Genomic DNA, 8450 nt, shown 5'->3' with positions numbered 1-8450 from the left:
GTTGCAGTACGCAAGACTATCGTTTCCGGTAAATACTTGCCTTGTGAATGGGACTTTGAACATAGCAAGTTCACCATTATTCCGCCTTTGATAGGCAAATCTATTGTTGTATCGAATTTCATCCGGCCACGATAAAAGCAATAAATTTTCACCCATTGCATTAGAGTGATAAAATGACTGGTGAACCGTCAAAGAGGTGTCCTGGCCTAAAATGAAAGTCAAGGGAGTATGGCTGAGAACATCGCAAAGACAGGATTATTAGAAAAAAACTAAGTTCTCATTAAACTAAATTCTTCTGATGACATTTGATATGAGATAATTGATGTTTATTGGAGTCATATACAAAGATTTGAGATGCTGGTGCCTAGCGCAACTCCAAAAGTGAAACCAGAATGAATAAATTTGTTTTTCGGATTATTTAATTTTTTCATTGTTGCGAAAACATAAAAATTTAAGAAAATAGGTCCGGGCAGTATTCAGTAATCACATCAAAGAAACTAAGACTATACGTTGAATATAATTGTTTACTATAAGTTGTTGTCAATAGTTTTCAGTTTTCCCAGACCAAAATTTCCCCAGCGGAGTACACTTCCAGTAAATTGACAAATCAGTTCTGATCACGTCTTATCTCAAGTGTTAACCCTTGTGAAGAGATGCCAAGACTTGCTCAAGATTTGTCAACTCTAGGTCAAGTCTTGGACAAGACTTGGCAATTCCTGAGTCAAATCTTGGCCAAAACTAAACGAGTTTTGTGCGAAGTCTTGACCAAGACTTGACAAGTCGTGACCAATGCGCAGTTAGGCAAAGTAGAGTTTAAAAAAAAATTATTCACAAAAAGTGGATTTCGATTTTAGCAAAATTGATAAATGTTTGTATGAGAGACTTGCTAATCTGAACAATCTGTTTCAGAACTGAGCAATTGCCAACTTTAATTGTCCCAGATATTCACCCCCAAACCAATTTTCCTCAATGCGCAAGTGACGTTAACTGGTATCTTTGGGTGATATTAGAAATTTCTTTATTCTCTAGCAAGTTTTTTCAGGCGGCCCACTGTAAATGGTGGCTTTCTTCTTTCGTTTCCAAACGGAAGCAAACCAGTACTTGATCCGATACTTGATCCAAGATTTGTCAGGTTTTGGCCAACGCTTGCACGAGGCCTCTCAAGTATTGGCCAAGACTTGCGCAAGACTTTTCAAGTCTTGGCCAAGACTTGACTCAAGACTTGCGAAGACTTAGGACTTGGTTTCTTGATTTAAGACGTGCTATGTCTAAAAAGTGATCCGATCAGAGCTCTGATACTGTTCTTATTCAAGACTTTCAAGACTCTATCAATTTCACTGAATCAGAACTGATCAAGACTAGACGTTCAGTCCGGATTGTTACTTTGAATATGAAATGATGTTTTTTCGATGTCGTTCTCATCGTACTTTTCATTGCATTGTCCGAAGATTGATATATCATTCAAGCATAATCTCTTTGATAAAAGAGCTATTTTCTTTAGGCTAGTTTTTGTCAATAAGGTCCAGATACCTGCAAACAATCACTTTCCTAAATTTTGCGACCAAACTGATCGAAGCGGAAAGCCAGCATTTAATGGTTTAATCCCAAACAGGTAGGACTTTTCTACATTATAGAAATTTTCTCAACACCTTGCTTTGTAAGATTAAGAATGCGCAAAGCCAGCGATTTTCAAAATGCAAGATTAACTCTCTTTGAAATACTTCCTCCTTTCTGTAAACATTGTAAAGCCCACTTCAGCCGCTTCTTGGATTAATTTTGACCCGCTGGTTTTCAACTAAATGGAAATTGTTTGAACAGGTCATCTATATTTTGATGCATTGCGTCCTGCTGCAGTTCTGTGTCTTCTGATTCAACTGCTCTTCTGTCTGTTTCTAGATTATTGAAAGACTCATGACGTTGTTAAAGTATTGACCTTAACAATCCTGACGATCCAGAAAATGTCTATATATGCCAAGTTCTTTTTCTCTTGCTTATCTTGTTTTGTTTCGTTTCTTCTTTCAGTTTACTATACTCCATCCAACGTTTATCTCCTGTTTCGCCAGAGCTGGAATTCTAAATTTTGCAAGCTTTCCAACCATTTGCACTTCAGATGGAACATTTTTTGGGGTCAACTGGAGTTTTCTCCAATAATTGAATAAAAGCTGGAGTAATACTTTTTGTTCTAACACCTTTGTTGAAAAGAGCTTTTGGACGTACAACTTTTTGTGCTTTTGGAGTTGATTTTTCAGAGGTGTTTGTGTAAGAGTAAATTTCTCTTTGTCATCACCTAATTCACTTCATTCATTTGAACCAATCTCTGAAATTTCTAGTTCTGTGTCTTTTGTTTATTGTTTTTTTCTCAGCTTGCTCCGGTTATTCAACTGTACTGGTTCCTGAACTTGTTTTGATTTTCTTTCCATTGGGACTAAGTACATTAGAAAGAAGTGTTCTCATTAATCCTTAGGTTTTTGTTTAAACTTTGAGATTCTTCTCGAAAAGCATGACATTATTTGCTTCATTATTTCGTCTGAATTCTAATTTCTAAAGTATGCTGTGCGGTTTTAGGCATAGCCTAGAATAACACATTTTCAAGCATGGGGATCAAATTTTCTTCTAATTCCCATTGAGTTTCCGCTTTTCCAATAGGTTAGACAACTGAAACTTTCAATGATCAACTTAGGGTTTCCTTTGGAAAAAAAACTTTTGAATAATATATATTTTTCTGCTTTTCTACCTTTCCTAGCTTATTTCTAACTTTTTGGAAGTGCCTGCTAAGCGTTCCAAATAATTTTTGGCAGCCATAAGCCATTCAGTAGGCATTGTGCCGACTCAAATAGTTTTTTGTTTTACACTTAAGCAACCCAATTTTGATGTGGGTTTTCAGGTCCTCAAAATTGATGTTTTAGTTCGTTTTTTTTACGAGATTTTTTAAAAAAAAATTCTTATTTTTGTACTCTATATTCATCTGATCACAGAATCTGTGGGGTTTCATTTTCAGCCTCATACACTTTGAAAATCACAAGTGCTTCGGATTCTTACTTAATGAGTTTGACACCATGATAACCATTGTAATCATCAATGCAAGGAACAACATGTATTTTACCGTTTATACTAGAGGAAACTACGGGTCCCAATACATTTTTTTCAAGCTTTTGAGGAGCTTTAAACTCATTTAATTTAGATACTGATTTCTTGACTATTTTTCCAAGTGCAATGGCGTCACATGGTATGATCTTTTTTTCTGTTTCGATGTTTATTTTGCGGCCTACATTTATTAGTTTTATGTGTTCAAGTATTCTGTTCCAAACTTTCGGTTCGTTTCTGCCCCAATGAAGTTTATAGTATGAGGCATTCTAAGTGACTTTATTGGTGGAAAAATGAGTTTTCTCTTTTTCATATTTTTGAATTGTTCAACGATCTAACAATATGCCTTAACTGAAATGCATTATCGAATTATTTTCCTACGTTTTGAAGTTGATAATTGATTAATTTTGTAGCCTGGCACATGCAACACTTGCACTAACTCTAAAACGATATTTAGGCCTTAGAGTCTTTTGCTTTATCTACACTTCCCGTATACCTTCAACATTTATTTTCCTTGTTTCAAGGTTATTTCCCTACGTCAATTTTTTTTGAATTATTAGGTGATCTGTACTGTCTGGTTTGATCACTAAGTCAAAAATAGTTGCTTCGAAGAGTTTGTTTTGATCAAATCTTCAGTTTGAAGATAATCTGCCCGATTGTTTTGAATGTTTTTACTTATTTGAGCTAAATGATCTTTTTTACATACTGAACACTGTGTACTGTCGTTTTTGAAACCTTTTGCCTGCTTGTCATTTTCACGCAGATATAACAAATTAGTACGTTTTGGGTTCAGACTACTTTGCCTGTCTTGCATACTGTGATTTTTACTCTCTGGTTTCACTTGAAGTTGAGATGATTTTGAGCTCTGAATTGGCCTTTTTTACCATCAAAGCTCGAATGATGGGGTCTGCTTTCATCATTACTCTAATGACGGTGTCTGTTTTCATCAAAGTGCGTTAGTCGTTTTCGAAACTCAAGGAATTTGTTCGTTGGGTTCGTGAATTCTTGTAATACGTTGGGCTCGTCAATTCGTTGGGTTCGTCAATTCGTCAGTTCGTTGGGTTCGCATCGACCGGGAAGACCATTAGGCGGTTTCTTATGGAATTTTTTTGCCCCTCAAAAGTGTCGCAAAGATTGAGCGAGTGCTGTAAATCGGATGGAAATTGTCTCAAAGTCATCTCGAAGACCACTGAAGCTCATCTACTTTATATTGTCGGCTGACTCCGTTGCTTGGTGTTCTGAATACTTTTGCTTTGGTAACTTTTTCTGTAACTGAAAAAAGTTTAGAGAAGCCAACATTTTATAGAGGGAAAAATTTATTAGCGATCAATACTCTGAGCCATTAACCTGTTAAAAAGGATCAGGGAACCTCAGTGAAGTGCATTTGCTTACAAGGAATTGCTAGTCAAATTGAGGTTGAAGTTACAGTTCAGGAAAAACGCGACTAAAATTTCACCAATATACTATATATATATATATATATATATATATATATATATATATATATATATATATACAGTTTTTTTGCTTATTGGCAACAAGCTTCCTTTTAGTGATTTTACTATCGCTCACTAAGTTCCTTTCAACGTATTAAATTCTCTATTTGAGTCAAAATTATTCAGCACTGGCGTTTCTTTTTCTGAAGATTGATGGTTATATTAAATAAGGACGCGTGTTCAACAAATCGCCATGTAAGCCCATGTGCTGATTTTATGTGACTTCTCTGAGGTAAGAGGTGGTGAGCAAGTTTTTATGATTTTCAATATGGTATCACCATTTGCGTTCCCGCATTTTATCTAAAATTCCAATCGGTCTCATAATAGGTGATTCTCAACGCTGATATAAATTTTCAGGACTGTGCTACGAGATAATAGAGAATTTGTTCTTCAAAATTAGCTATTAGATTTTTAGTATCAGTAACTGATAATCTCACAATGATTACTTATGTTTCCTTATAAATGAAACGCTCCACATAAATGTATCAGTTTTTGTATCACTGATAGAAAAAGATCAGGTGTTTTTCTTTTGTTCTCCGTACCTTATTGGTTAAACCTGATTAATTGTTGTCAATTCTAAAAATCACTGAAAACTGTGCATCGAATAGTTTGAGGAATTGTTCCGCTGGATGAGGTGAAAGCGGCGAAAAAATTTTCTTCGCTCAATATCGCGCATCTTATATCAATCAAGCGGTTAAAATAATTGTTTTTTGGTAAGATTTGCGCTTTTAAAAGTTTATTTTAACCGGTTGAAATCATTGTTTTTTGGTAAGATTTGCGCTGTTAAAATTTTATTTTAACCGGTTAAAATCATAGTTTTTTGGTAAGATTTGCGCTGTTAAAATTTTATTTTTACCACTTCCGGTTGCTAGCGGTAAAATAATTTTTCCATCGACAAAGTGGTGAAATTAAAAACGTCACGCCAAAATTCGCTAACGATACAAAAATTCCCCGCTAGAAACAGCTCAAATGAAAGAGCACATGTTAATCATGGTTTTGCTCTATAATTGAGTCTTTTTAGTCCATGGATACGATACTTACGTAGGACCACATACAATCCTCCAGGAGAGAAGATTGACCTCCTTTTTGTGTCCCACATGCAGCTGGCTGCAGTCAATACATGCGTTTGGTTGACCATAACGCCAAAACATTGGCTAAAAAGCCGCAACAAAATTTCATTATGAGCATATCTGCTGATATTATAATGAGATATTGTTGCGTGTAAAAATTTTACTGCATGGCATTTCTTTACTTTCTATAAAGACATGCTAGGATTGATATTATCGCAAATACCAATGAATGAGTTCAGAGTGACTTTTCTGATTACAATTACAAATTAAGATTTTTTCATTGCAGTATAATTGTCACTATCTTAGGTTTAAGGCACTGCAACCGTGGTCAAATGTGAAGTGCGGAGTGGAGTTAATTATGATTACTTATAATTAATTTTGCTTAAGAAATCCGACATTTGCCACTTATTGCAAGTCTATGTGAAAAAAGATATATAACAAGGCGGCTCGGTAATATGCGATGGCACATAATGTTCCGACCCCGTCCATCCATAATTTTGGCATAATTGTCTACCAAATGAGGAACAGATAGAAAAACCCGAAAACTATATTTGGGAATCCCGAAAAACCCATAAGTGTTTTCCGAAAAAATTGTGTATGAGCGAAAAGGTAGCCTCCAAAGCAAATAACTCCGTGGAGTAAAAATTGATGCATTAGATAACATTAGACAATATTAAAAAAGCAGAGTCAAGATGAACAGCAAAATCAAACAACAACAACAACAACAACAACAAACATTAATAACATGAAAAACTTTATGTCCGTTTTAAAAAACAAAAACTATTAACAAAGTCAAAATACCGTCAGATAAACCTAAAACTAAACAAAATAACTTAAAAATCACCAGAAATTCGCTTTTTTTATAAACAATTAATTTCAAAGTAATGAAAACCATTAGAAATCAACTAAAATATCCCAAAGGTTTACGATTACCAATGATTCTATGGAAGGGCATTAGGACCTGTCCTTATTCAATTTTTTAAGCGGCTAAAAAGAACAACAAAAAAAATACAAACAAAAATTCAATTGAAACTTGCCAGAAAACGCTGTCAAAACCGTCAAGCCCTTTTTCGGCCCCCAAAAGATATTAAATTGCGCATTCTTTAAACACCGATAACGTAGTATGTGGCCATTCGTTAGTGAGACTAGGTAACAAGTAGACAAAAAAGAGAAAAGGGCAAAAGTACGTAATAATTTTGATTATTTTACAAACAAAATTACATCCAAAGTCATGAGACATTAATTACAAAATGAAAAATATAAATAGGGTCGTTTATTCATCTAAAGGAAGACCATGAGACCTGCAATTATCCAGAATATGTCTTGCGTATACAAAAAGAACGTCAAATATGACAAATATCAAATTAAGTACCTTTTTTTTGAAAAACCGATGTCGAAGCCAGTAAGGTCATAACGAATTGTTTAAAAAACAGATTTCGGGACACCAATCCCTTTTGACATCTTCTCTTGACACCCATATTGTCATTTTGACCTGTAATTAACGAGATTAGGTAACAAAAAAAAATAAAAAGAACAAAAATGCGACGTTAAAAAGTTTTTTTTTTGTTTTGGAAAACGATTGTTTTCAAAGACATGAAAGCCATCAGCTATCTACTAATATCAGAATATCGGCTCATCTATTCTTCCAAGAAAAGTCAATGAAACCTATCACAATAGAGGAAATTTCATACGACCGAAACCACAAAGTAAATATGACAGTTAAAAAGAAAATTAAGAAGTACAAATAATTTCTTCAAGAAAGAAGTGTCGAGGCCGTTAAAACGATAATGTATATCATTCAAATATTTAATAAGTTCAATTTTGCATTATTTTTGTTACTAATGATCAAATTATAATGTTTTTGATAAAAATAATACAAATCTTGTTCAATTTGGCTAATAATGTGATATGAGAACTCTCAATAATATGATAATGTGACAAAACTAGAAAACGTGAAAAACTGGCAAATATCTAAAAACAAAAAAAAGTTTGAAATATAGTAGTATCAAAGCCAGAAAACAACAACTTCAGGCTCAAAACCGCAACCGAGACTAATTTTAAATCAATAGAATGAAGAAGCATTCTTTCTTTGCTGACACTCAGCTACAAGTTGACCAAATTAAGAAAAAAATAAGAGGTTGCGTGTAAAAATTTTACTGCATGGCATTTCTTTACTTTCTACAAAGACATGCTAGGATTGATATTATCGCAAATACCAATGAATGAGTTCAGAGTGACTTTTCTGATTACAATTACAAATTAAGATTTTTTCATTGCAGTATAATTGTCACTATCTTAGGTTTAAGGCACTGCAACCGTGGTCAAATGTAAAGTGCGGAGTGGAGTTAATTATGATTAATTATAATTAATTTTGCTTAAGAAATCCGACATTTTCCACTTAATGCAAGTCTATGTGAAAAAAAGATATATAACAAGGCGGCTCGGTAATATGCGATGGCACATAAGGTTCCGACCCCGTCCATCCACAATTTTGGCATAATTGAAAACCAAATGAGGAACAGATAGAAAAATCAAAAAATTATATTTGGGAATCCCGAAAAACCCAAAAGTATTTTCCAAAAAAATTGTGTATGAGCGATAAGATAGCCTCCAAAGCAAATAACTCCGTGGAGTAAAAATTGATGCATTAGATTGCCGCGGTATGCCAATATTAAAAAAGCAGAGTCAAGATGAACAGCAAAATCAAACAACAACAACAACAATAACCATTAATAACATGAAAAACTTTACGTCCGTTTTAAAAAAACAAAATTTATTAACAAAGTCAAAATACCGTCAG

General features: G+C 34.1%; 1 protein-coding gene across 1 annotated transcript in view; it reads right to left on the bottom strand.

Moving 5' to 3' along the window:
- The window catches only part of LOC142353881 (multidrug resistance-associated protein 1-like), a 653144-nt gene extending 645678 nt beyond the window's left edge, over positions 1 to 7466 (bottom strand). The window contains 1 exon segment of the mRNA XM_075406110.1: positions 7455 to 7466. The gene's annotated coding sequence lies outside the window, so the exon portion shown is untranslated.
- Positions 7467 to 8450: the final 984 nt, after the last annotated feature.

The sequence above is a fragment of the Convolutriloba macropyga genome, chromosome 15 (assembly GCF_964194025.1).
Source record: "Convolutriloba macropyga chromosome 15, txConMacr16.3, whole genome shotgun sequence".
NCBI lineage: Eukaryota > Metazoa > Xenacoelomorpha > Acoela > Convolutidae > Convolutriloba > Convolutriloba macropyga.
Note: the sequence above shows the minus strand (reverse complement) of the source record. Positions and strands in the feature narration are given on the sequence as shown.